Genomic DNA, 13,438 nt, shown 5'->3' with positions numbered 1-13,438 from the left:
GAAAAATCGGCCAGACACACCTATGTTTTTCTACAAACTTGGCCCAATGCAGATGACTGTAGTTATGTCTGATGTCTGAATGTGCATGTACACAATTTCAGTTATTAACTCCTCACTACGAATAACTCAACCTCTACATTTTTATGTTGAATTTACTCATTTACTAACCATCAGTGTCATTTTTTAGAGTGTGTGTAGGGCAGAAGCAGTATTGTGGAAGACTTGTAAATAATTTTAGTGCATGGTACAATACTGGTTATTGCATTAAATTACCACATATAGGAGTTAGCAATCCCAAATGCATACAGCAGCTCCACTGCAGATTCTTGCTTTCAGCGGGTGGGTTTTTATTTTGTAAATAGTTGGCTAATTTTTTTCCCCCTAAACGACTGATAACTAACAGTAACCTCAGCACAAACTGATCTCAGGCATGTGTAAAGCTTTTAGCAGCAATGATGTAACTGGATGTAGAGGCTTCTTCTAGTAATCCCTGTAGATTTGGATTATAGGCTGTCCTGAGGCAAGTACAGTGCAATATGGGAAAAATACTATGTAAATTCTCATCATTATACATTATACTGTTTGGAAAGTTAAATAATAAATAATCACGTATATGTGGATAACACTCAATTCTGCCAATAAAACTTGCTCTATTACTGTCATCTGTGTGTGTGTGTGTGTGTGTGTGTGTGTGTTTCAACACAGCTGGGTCATTTTTCTCTGTAAGCAAAGTGATTTTTCAATTCAATTGCATATTCATAGATACTCAGTGAGAGAGGACTGTGTAATCCTTAATGCATATATTACAGATCGGAATTTACTGAAGTGGTCAGATTTTTATGCATTAGAATAATGAAAATCAGAGCTCATTATCTGCAGTGATCATCCCACTGCTTATGTCTCCCCATGCGCTGGGCATCAGCAGAGAGATATTGTTAAATTATGCAGCCCAGACAGACATGAGAAATCCATCATCTCTTAGCAAATTTCTTTCGTAGGTAACACGTACTGACTGCTGACATAAAGTAATCTCAGAGTAGTGCATACTGTAGTGCACGTGCACACACACACACACACACACACACACACACACACACACAGGCAGCTGACCTTTATTAATGGATGATTGGATACACTGTAGACACTCTCAGGTATAATATAATTATTTACATCTAAAATATCATCATATCATCATGCACTATTTGGCCAAAGGTATGTGAGCACCTGTCCATCACACCCATATGTGGTTCTTCCCCAAAATGTTGCTACAAAGTTGGAAGCACAATATTGCACAGAAATGTCTTTGTATGCTGTAGCATTAATATTTCCCATCACTGGATGAGCCCCAATCCTGTTCCAGCATGACGATGCCCCTGTGCACAAAGCGAGCTCCATGAAGACATGGTTTGACAAGGATGGAGTGGAGGAACTCAATTGTCCTGCACAGAGCCCTGACCTCAACCCCACTGAACACCTTTGGGATGAATCAGAGCACCGATTGCACCCCAGACCTCCTCACTCAACATCAGTGCCCAACCTCACTAATGCTCTTGTGGCTGAATGAGCGCATCCCAATGAACACGTTCCAAAATCTAGTGGGAAACCTTCCCAGAGGAGTGGAGGTTAGGGGACTACATCTGGAATGGGATGTTCAAGAAGCACATATGAATGTTATGGTCAGGTGTCCAAAAACCTTTGGCCATGTAGTGTATATTCAGCATTTTTTCTAACCATTTTACTAATAACCATAATTACTAATGAGCCCTTAAGTCATCTACTTGCAATCATTTCTGATAGAGTAAAACTCTACTGTAGGCTTTGCCAATTAACATTTAAGGGTTTAAAGATTCCTCCAGAGGGATTGCTGAAAATACAACTAAAGGGTTCTAAACTCACCCTTTTCCTCCTTAAGCATTTGGAACCTACTGTAAGCAACTAGAACCCTTAAGGTTTTTTCAGTGTTCCATCTGGGGGAACCCTTACATGTTGGCAGAGTGTTTCCCCTATCAGGACTACTGAAGGAAAAAAAAAAACTTTAAGGGTTCCCCCAGAAGGACCAGTGAAAATAAAACTTGCTAGATTCAGCATTTTTCCTGAAGCATTTTACTCCCAATAGAACAGTAATGGTTCCTCCAGAAGGAACAGTGAAAAAAACCTTAAGGGTTCTATATTTATTTATTCCCTAAACATTTTACTGAAGAAAACTTAAGGCTTCTATTTGGAACCCTTTCTAACAGTTGAACAATCTGCTGTAAGGTTCAACATAGAACATTTAAGGGTTCTCCCAGAAAGACGACTGGAAAAACCTCAAGGCTCTAGTTGGAGCCTTTTCCCTAAGCATTTTGCAGAACTCTGACCCTTAGGGTTTTCAATGTTCCTTCTAGGGGAAGCCTTAAATGTTCTATGTTGAACCTTACAGCAGGGTGTTTCCCCTATCTGCAAGGATTTCAGGTAGAAGTAGAAACCCTAAGTGTTCTTCCTAGACCTTTTAACTGAAGAACCCTTAAGGCTTCCTCATTGCTCTAAAATTCTCGGTACTGTAGATCAATTATAGATCAATAAATTCTAAGTTACGTGTCTGTAAATTAAATCTGTTTTCAGTCAGGGCAGCACAGCTTTAAAGCCACACTGCTCCAGGGTCCTTGGTTCGATCCTGAGCTTGGGTTACTATAGTTGTGGAGTTTCTCATGTTCTTCCCGTGTCAGTGTGGATATTCTCCAGGTTCTCCAGTTTCCTCCCACCTCCTAAAATAAGTGAATTATAGGTGTGAACGGGGTCAAATGCGCCTCAAAGGTGCATTGTGATCCAATCACTCAAACCTCAGGCAGATGTTTCTCCCTAAAAATAAAAAGCAGCGGAAGTCTTCCACAATAAACGTGAATGACTCTCTACCTCCAGTGTAAATGATGTATGAAATCCAAATGCAAGTGGTCACAGGAGATGCATTCATTATGCCAGGTGTGAATGGCTATACGTCTTGACTGTCCACTTGTAATTGGATCACTCGAGACAGATTTTAATACCAGGTGTGAACAGAGCCTAAGATAAATTGGCCCTAAGTGTGAATGAATGTGTATAAATGAATAATTGAATGAATATCTGCAGTATAATTTAACGCTTGAATCCCTATAATCCTATAACCCTATAATCAATACATGGAGAAAATGGAAACTAATTTATAGCAGTTACTGTATAATTTGTTTTAAAATGAATGAATGATTAATACACTGAGAATTTAAGGGTTCTACATGGTACCTTTTCTTATTGTAAACCACTCTCTTGTAGGCTATCTACATAGTGGTTCCCCCAGAAGGACCACTGAAAAACAAGAGTTCTACAATCCAAAAATCTGAGAAAATCTGTTGTTGTTTTTTTTTCTTTTAAAATTTAAATAAACAGAAGGTTTTAGAATTTTGAAATATTTCAAACAAAGAAAGTAAACGTCCAATATTTTGAATATTTAATATTCAGGATTCTGCACTATTTCTAGGCATGTATTTAAATGTAAGCAAATCAGACTGTACAGGATTTTGTGGAGTTTTTTGTGATTGTTGCAGCCAAAACTGCTTGATTTTGCTGTGGGTTTTTTTTTCAAAATTTGTGATGAAAAATTTGTGTGCTTTTTTGCAGAAAACTACTTGAATTGGCGAAAATACAATGGCACGGAATAGTTTTGCACGGTCTTTCGCAGTGATGTCTGTTAGTAAATAAGACCTTTTAGCTGTACTCATGTCTGATGCATGTGAATCCAAGAGGGCTTTGGCTGAATGCGTCTTGTGATGACGTCAAGTGATGCATCTTGATAATGATATTGAAAATGATAATGAGTCTTTATTGATCACATATACATTACAGCATAGTGAAACTATTTTATTGTAGAGATCTTGGCCAAATCTGTGGACAATCTGCAGTAATTTTGAAAAATTGCAAGCTCCTCCGAAGATTGCGGAGTTTGCTTGATGTTGCAGTAATTACGGCGATCGCAATTCGACAAAATCCTGGAGGGGCTGACAAATGTGTGTATTGACCATGTTAACTGTTTTGTACGAAAGGTCATATTTTTCATATCTCTTGTACTGAAGCATATGTTTCTCATGCCTAATCTCTTCTACTGAAGCATATGTTTCTCATGCCTAATCTCTTCTAATGAAACATGGATTTCATCTAAAATGGATCATAAGGTGTTGCACAAACTTGTGCAAATGAGTGCATGCCAGCTTGAATGCACGCTGCCATTAAAGCAAAAAAGGGGACATACCAAATACTAAGAAACTGAAATTCATGTAAATATTTCAAACATTCTACTTTTCACTCAGGTTGTTGTCGATGATATAATTTGTAATGAAAATCGTTGTATTAAATTAAACAAGAATGCAAAATTGAAGTGTAATCACTAGTGCTCTCAGTCGTTTGGACCCCACTGTACATAGTGTTAGGATTTAAAGCTTGGAAAAGCCCTGTGTTAAATCAATACCTTTGCCATAAATCACGATGAATATAAATCAATGATTACACCACTTGAATTTGATTGTCAGATTATGACAATACCCTGTGATCAGCCAATCTATCACAATAAATGACAACACCATTTGTGCCACTGTTTGTATTGCAATCCCTCTTTTAGCAAGCACTGCATCTGCCACTTTACTTATTCCCTCTCTTGCATTTTTTCAATCCAAAGCCCTTAAGCCATCCAGAACCTCTATCCTTCTGAGGCTCACTGTTTGGGTTAGCTCATGAATACTGATACTCGCCAGGCATTTCAGGCTAGAGACCACCTAAATAGAATTTCAATTACACTCTTGCATTTCTTTAAGAGCGTTTGCTCATAGATACTGGTGTTTTGGGAGAGGAATAACAATGACTCTGGTTATAATTACTAATTGTTATAGGGTTGCGAGTGTTTGAATTGCTGTTGGTATTCATTTTCATTTGAAAGAAGGTATCCTTAAACTGAAGCATGGCACTGAAAAGGACTTTGAGGTCTCCATTCTCAGAGGTGGTCACTATGGCTCCAATTGAATACATAATTTTAAACAGACATAAGTCAAGGAAATCCAGTTGTTAACAAGTATGGCAACAGAATAAATAATGCAAGTCATCCTGCTAAATTTTATTAATATTTTTTTATTTTTATTAGCCCTAGGATGAGTCATCTGCACCTCAATGCTGTCCCATTGTTAAATATATGGGTGGGCAAAGTCAGTTTTTCGATGCAATGTTACGTTTTTTATTTATTGTGAAGAGTAATTCTTTCTTTTGAATAAACCAGCTGACTTTACGAGGGTTTTAAGTGTTTACATACTCATATTAATGCCATGCATCATCATATGAATACCTTTGATAAAATAAAATAAAAAGTAGATTCATTTAGGCTCATATTTCCTCTTGCTGTAAACAACCCACCCTTTCATTTAATGCTGATTGGTTTCTGACTTTGCTTTTTTGGTTTGTTAGTGTATTTTTATTTTGTGATGCTAATACATTTCTAAGGAAAAAACAGACTGGGGATCATCATGAACTAAAAATGTCGTGTCAAAATGGGACATATTATTATTTCATGAGAGTTTGAGAGTGTGCAGGATATTTATATCTCTTATATAGTCCTAATAATTGTTATGATTTAGTTAGCTAGTTAGTTAGCTAGTTTAACAGCTTAGCAAAATTATCTTGCATGATTTTAGCTTTATTTCTAGGGAAGAGTAGCTAATTCATGCTCAAAAACAGCAGCATAACCTAACTATTTACACATTTACAAAATACTATGCTTTCTTTTAAGAACACTGACAAAATAGAGCAGTGGTAGTGAATAGTCGGGACATAGACCTGAAGGAAAGTGAAATAGCTCTTTTGTAACAACTTGTAAATAAAGCCAAGAAAAGAGTTTAGCAAAAACATGAAACTTCATGAGTAGGGCCCATGAAAAGCAATATCAAGTGCAGGAAAAATAGTCACTAAAAAGGTCTAAAAAAAAAACAAACAAAAAGATTCACAAAACTGGTTTTTAGCTTACAGGCTGAAACTGACAAATGAGTTATGCAGTTGGATTTTTTTCGATTTAAAAAGAATGAAGAAATTTAGAAAAGGTAGAACTGCTAGTTATGCCTGTAATTCACAAATGTTTCGGTCTGGGGTCAGTCCATCTCAAGTGGTCCAATAATTGTAAAGTTGGTTGCTTGTCCATTTTATTTTATTTTACTTGGTTTAACTGCAATGGCCATATTTGTGTCATGGCACACAACAAATTTTGGTTATACAGATGATCAGTTTTTGTTCCAATGAGCTAGGGCCAGCCTGAGCCGAGATATTGAGGTTTCATTAACCAAAATCAACCAAAATTAACCAAAATCTGTTGTGTGCAAAGAGGTCCATCGTAGTTAAACCAATTAAAATGAAAAAAGAAATGGTGGCTTGACAATACCAATGCATAGAGGTAATCACTCAATAAAGAAACATTAAAAATGATCAAGCAACATGTACCATTTGAAATGAAATGACCCTCTGATTGAACGACTCAGTATACACTGCTATGCACTGGGCCATTGTACAAAATTTTAAAATGGATGCTACTTTTCCATACATATCTGTCACCAAATTTAATATAGGTTTCTGTTATATGTTTATCAATTATATATGAATTATTATACATGAAGTTGTATCTGCAATTCTGTGCATGTTAAACTTTGCTCTTTGAGTCAGTGAATCCTTTCTATCAAGATCAAAATGTACTCATCTCTCATTCAGCCACTCAGTGTTTGACTCAGTGAATTGTTGGGTCATGGCTGGGATTCATGCGAATCAGTTGATTCAATGAGGTCAATCAGTTCAGTCTCATTTAGTCCGAGATTTTGTCAGAGATTTCCAGTTTGCTATGTGTGCATGCTGAGTGTGAAAAATACTTTAATTTAATCACAGACATACATGCAAATTATAAAATAACTCAAAATAGCAATGATCATTAGCAATTTGACATTAGCTTCTTGTTGTCTGCCTTAGACGGTGACATGATTAGTCTTCACACTCGGGAAATGTGTGTAGGAGGGAGTGATGTGTATGTGACTGTGGATGCAACAAGATCACTGAAGTGCAAGTCCAATCTAATGATGACCTAGATGTGCAATATGTTCATATGATGTTGCATCAGCCTGAGAAATGGGTCAGAAAGGAGACTAAAGGGAAGCACTGGGCTTTCATTTGGGGTGTTTTCTTGTGATCTTGAAACACCTTTATCTCATAAAGATGAGAACCGAGAAAATGTCTTTTACAAGACATTTTGGATGTCATGATAGATTCCTTCTATTCTAATGTAAACTGTAATACTGAATTGTTTTGAAATGGTGCTACTGTTTTAAAAACACATGCAGATGCAGTAAAGCTTATCTGTGTTAAGCTAAAATCTTAGGTTGTCTAATTTCTACATTTATTTCATTTGTCAATTGTAATCTCATTTATCCGTTTTTATCACAAGTTATCTGTTCTTTGAGCAGCTCAGCACAAGCTTCTCCTTCAAGCCATTCCACATGTTGGCTGCGAATTTTGTTTTACTAACCTTGCGAGGCCATCCATTCACATAATTAATAATGTAGCTAATTAATGCTTTTTAATATATATATATATATATATATATATATATATATATATATATATATACACACACACACACACACACACACACACACACACACACACAGTGGTCACAAATCCTAAAAGCAGACAAAGAGAACCAAATTAAACAAATGAGATAAAAAATATTATACTTGGTCATTTATTCATTGAGGAAAATGATCCAATATTGTCTTGTAATTATAGTCTGTACAGAACAGCTTCAAATTTGGGATGTTCATGGGTTTCCTGACATGAACTGCTTGCTTCAGGTCCTTCCACAACATTTCTATTGGATTAAGGTCAGGACTTTGACTTGACCATTCCAAAACATTAACTTTATTCTTCTTTAACCATTCTTGGTAGAATGACTTGTGTGCTTAGGGTCGTCGTCTTGCTGCATGACCCACTTTCTCTTGAGATTCAGTTTATGGCAAGATGTGCTGACATTTTCCTTTAGAAATCACTGGTATAATTCAGAATTCATTGTTCCATCAATGATGGCAAGTCATCCTGGCTCAGATGCAGCAAAACAACCCTAAACCATGATACTACCACCACTATGTTTCACAGATGGGATAAGGTTCTTATGCTGGAATGCAGTGTTTTCTTTTCTCCAAATATAAGCCTTTTCATTTAAACCAAAATTTTTATTTTGGTCTCATTAATCCACAAATTATTGTTCCAGTAGCCTTTAGCAAACTGCAGATGGGCAGCAATGTTCTTTTTGGAGAGCAGTGGTTTTCTCCTTGCAGCCCTGCCATGCACACCATTGTTGTTCAGTGTTCTCTTTATGGTAGATTCAAGAACATTAACATTAGCCAATGTGAGAGAGGGCTTTAGTTGCTTAGAAGTTAACCTGGCTCCTTTGTGACCCCGCAGACTATTGCACGTCCTGCTCTTGGAGTGATCTTTGTTGGTCGACCACTCCTGAGCAGGGTAACAATGGTCTTAAATGTCCTCCATTTGTACACAATCTGTCTGACTGTGGATTGGTGGAGTCCAAACTCTTTAGAGATTTTGTAATCTTTTCCAGCCTGATCAGCAACAACAGCTCTTTCAGAAATCTCCTTGCCATGATACACTTCCACAAACATGTTGTGAAGATTAGACTAGATTCTTCTTCTTGAAGTAAAACAGGGCGCTCATTCACGCCTGATCATTAGCCCACTGATTGAAAACACCTGACTCTAATTTCACCTTCAAATTATCTGCTAATCCTAGAGTTTCACATACTTTTGCCACTCACAGATATCTAATATTGGATCATTTTCCTCAATAAATGACCAAATATAATATTTTTATCTCATTTGTTTAATTGGGTTCTCTTTGTCTGCTTTTAGGATTTGTGTGAAAATGTTATGATATTTGAGGTGATATTTATGCAGATATATAGAAATTCTTCACAAACTTTCAAGCACCACTGTGTATATATTTGTGTCACTGAAACATGTTAAAACACTTGCTAGTTTCTAGGTGCTAGCTGGCAAGTTTAGTTAGCTTTGGTACAGATAGTGGAAGCAAACATATGGATAGCTGAACAAACTATAGCAGCATGGGTAAGGACGGTATATACAGCTAGCTTGCTTGTTTTCAGCGGTGTTGTCACTTGATCTTTTTACAGCAGAAAGTAGCTAATGTGTGTTCAGAAGTCAGACGATGACATCACAGATTTATTTGCATATTCATTGAATTGTCATGATCATTTACACCGATCAGCCATACCATTAAATTCACCTGCCTAATATTGTGTAAGTCCATGACCCCGTCGCCGGTTCACCATCTAGCCATGACAATTTGACCCTTATCAAAATTGCTCAGATCCTTACGCTTGCCCATTTTTCCTGCTTCCAACACAACAACTTTGAGATCTGACTGTTAACTCGCTGATAAAAATGTCCCAGCCCTTGACAGCGCCATTGTAATGAGATAATCCATGTTCTTCACTTCAATTCAATTTCTTCACTTTAATGTTAAGGCTGATCGGTGTGTGTATCAAAACATGTTACAGGAAGAAGGAAGATTTTCGGAAGACACTCAGGATAGAATATTTTTCTAGACTTTTCATCATAACAGATTGTAAGAGTTCTTAGACAAAGAAGAAAAAGATGTCAGGACTCCACAAAATAATTATTTACATATTTACAAGAGTCCACTTGTTCAAGAGTGGACAAACTGAAGCAGTGGTAGTCAGTAGTCAGAAAATAGTCATAAGGGAAACAGTTACAGATGGAATAGCTCACTTTTATTGCTTGTAAATGTAGTGAAGAAAAGAGTTTAAAACAAAAGGGAAAAAAAGAAGTGAACATAAGAGATCAAAATAGCTTTTTTCCTCATGGAAACCAGCCAAATGTCCCCGCAAGGTCAAAATTGTGCAATATTCTGATCTTTGTGTGGACACAACCCCCCTGACACACATACAAACACTATGACCTAATAAAGGCCAGTCATTTCCATGTCCGCTGTGGAAAGGATTAAAACTGGAGCTTGAAGCTTAATATCTCTGTTTTTTCCTGAGGCCAGTCAGACCTGCGTTTGTACGCAGCATGGACAGGCTGTCGAGTGAGGAATCCACCTCGCACAGCCGCATCAATTGCCTCCATTTGGCATATGACTGGATGACACTTATCAGCTGACCAACCAATTCGATGCTTACTTACTTGCCTGGCACAATTACCTAACATTCCCCCTGATATGGGAGTTATTTATGGTAAAGCTGCCAGTTTGGCTGAGCCTATTCTTAATGACACGTTTTGTTGTTGTTTTTTTTTTAACACAGTTCTCGGTAATGCCGCATTGTGTCATTGAGACAGCGCGAAAGTGCTGATTTTACACAGTCACTCAGCCTAGCAGTTTTTCCTGACTGGAGCACTAGGATGTTCTTGCCCTCTTAATCAGTTTTCGTAGCTAACAGCCTGTAAAGCATAATGTAGAAAATTTTCAGCGTGAAAGCTGCCGTCAGCGATATATCGAGGAGCTCACGACATCACGACAGGACTTTATATACCACGTGCTTCCGTAGCAGGTTTTGAATGAGAAGAACATTAGCCAAAACAAAATCAATACTATCGAGTCAGCATTCATGGCATTGATTATTTAACAATAGCTCTGAGCTGATTACTCACAGGAATTGCAAGTGTATCGCTTTCTAAACGAATTTAGCAGTTTGTAAAATGAATGAGCCTCTCGTCTTACTCTGGTCTCCAGGCAAACAGATTGATGCAACACTTGAAATGTCATAAGGCTACATCTTTGCATGAAGCTTGAAATAAACACGAAAAAAGTAGAAAGTGTTGCAGCCTGATTTGGAGTTTACAAAGTGTTTTTCCTAACCATGGGGTATACAAAGATATCATCTGGCCTTTGCAGGAACACACCAGGCCGTTGTAATAAACTGATATAACACACTGCAGCACTCTGTTGTCTGCATTGGGCTCAGTGGGTTTTCCAACAAACAGAGCATGAGACAAGTAAATGTCTGAGTCAGACCAACAGAGCAGCCCGTGTTTACCAAATAGACCTCTCCAACTCAGAGCACTGCAGCACACAGATTCTTAAACAGCCTGAGAGATTATACTGAGAGAATTTACTTAATTTTATAAATATTAAAATGTTTCTGAGGAATCCAGAAACTTCTATCTCCTGACTTTAATATAATTAGATGCTAGACACTTGTAATGCATTTTAAATGCATCACATCCATTGGATATCATGTTATAATATAATGTTTAACAAAGATAAGATAAGATAAGATAAGATAAGATAATACTTTATTAATCCCCAGACTGAGAAATTAGGGTAGCAAATGATAACAGAACAAAAAGTGTCCCAAAATGCAATGAGATTTAATTAAATTTGTTGAAGAGAACTGTGAGCTCAGCCATAGTGAATTTTTCCCCATAATAAACCTCCCTGTGTGTAATTTATAACTGTGGCTCTTAAATACATTTTTGCCATATGTCTCACAGTTAGTGGCTTATAAAGCCTGAACACATTCACTGATGTATACAGACAATTAAACGTACTCATATTGATAAAAATGTAACACTGATCAGTTAGTGGACAGCACCAGCAACTGCAAATGTAACTCCTTAGTTTATATTCGCTCTCTTTATTATAGAGTCATTGGTAACACTACAGTCCAGTACAGGGGACGGGGTGACCTATTAGTAAGGGGCATATTCGTAGCTGGCACAATTATGAGATTTGTTTAGTCTAAATGCACGCATGCGACTGTGATGTAATTTTCATTACATCCAAACAAACATCTGTACAATTGTAACAAATTTTATAAAGTGCATCTTGTTGTTTCAGAGGTGGCTCAGACTTGAATAGTAGCAAAAGGTGGCAGCACTGAGACAGAAATGGTGCGCACACGATAATTTTCACGCTCGTATACAGATGAACTGCGAGTGATGTGGAGGTTTTTAAATCATAGCATTATCATTAAACCAAAGTAACCATATACCTTAGCATACCATAGTAATTATGGGTACTTTGATATAACAACAAAAATGACATAGGAAAAAATCTAAACAACACAAATCAAAAAAAGGATTTATAAGCTTTGCGTCATCAATCAATTGCGGAGTTTAAATGTTCTCTTCGTGCTTCGGGGGCTTCCTCATACTCCGGTTTCCTCCCCTGATGTAGGCTGATTGGCATCTCTAAATTGTCCATAGTGTGTGAATGGGTGTGAGAGTATGTATTTGATTGTGCCCTGCAATGGGTTGGCACCCCGTCCAGGGTGTTCCCTGCCTTATGCCCTGAGTTCCCTGGGCTAGACTCCAGGCTCCCTGTACCCCTGTGTAGGATAAGCGGTACAGAAAATGGATGGATGGATGGATGGATGGATGGAAGTAGCAAACATATGCATGATGTTATGTGGAAATTATGAAATCTGTCATTTAAACCATTGCTAAGTATTTGAACTCAAGTGAGCATAGTGGATACAGCTGGTATTTATATTATGTTATTTATATTATTATATTTTGGCAATAATAATAATAAAAATAATAATAATAAACAATAATAGTTTCGCAGTGCTTTATTTAGTGTTCTTATATTCCTTCCTGATATTGTACTATTTTACCTACTACTAATTTACTGTTTCTGGAAATGTTAAGCTTGAGCACAACACTAATTCTGCTGCCAATCCACAGACCCAACACAGGAAGTGATAATATCTCATAAGTGACTGCTCTTAATGGCATGCGGCTCATACAGAGCTCCACTGTCCAGGTAAGAACAAGCAAAGTACCAAGACTAAGACAGTCAAACTAACCCATACTAAAAATGTCTGATTGAGTTGAGTATTAATTCCCAAAAACTACTTTAAAAAATGTAAGAAAATTGCAGCTAAACAAGATAGTCAGATAGACTTCAGTTTATAACTATTTTCTAAGCAATTAAAAACACTGGTAATATTTTTCCTTACAGCTTTTTTAATTTAAAGGTTTTTCTTAACATGATTACTGAGCCATGAAAAATGTTCCTGTTGTGAGTAGCACTGCCAGTCCTGTAAAGTAATTCACAGTCAGCAATGTGTCAGGCATGCTGGTAGAGCATGTATATTTATACACTGGCTCAGTTATATTGTCATCACACTCCACTTTAGGCACAAATCACGTCTGACTACATGGTGATAGGCAAGAGCTAACATCTAATCAGGGAGAAATATAGAGCAAGTGAGTGAGATACTGTACCATAATACCATAAGAAGGGTGGGAAATGGATTCAGATTTTTCTTGCTAAACAGCTAAGGTATTTATTTGCTCTCTAATGTGATGGTTGTGAAGTTATTTTATCTAAAGAGATAATGATAGCTAGCTAGTAA

The sequence above is a fragment of the Ictalurus furcatus genome, chromosome 18 (assembly GCF_023375685.1).
Source record: "Ictalurus furcatus strain D&B chromosome 18, Billie_1.0, whole genome shotgun sequence".
Classification (NCBI taxonomy): Eukaryota; Metazoa; Chordata; class Actinopteri; order Siluriformes; family Ictaluridae; genus Ictalurus; species Ictalurus furcatus.
The sequence above is the reverse complement of the archived record's forward strand: the minus strand, read 5'-3'. Positions refer to the sequence as shown.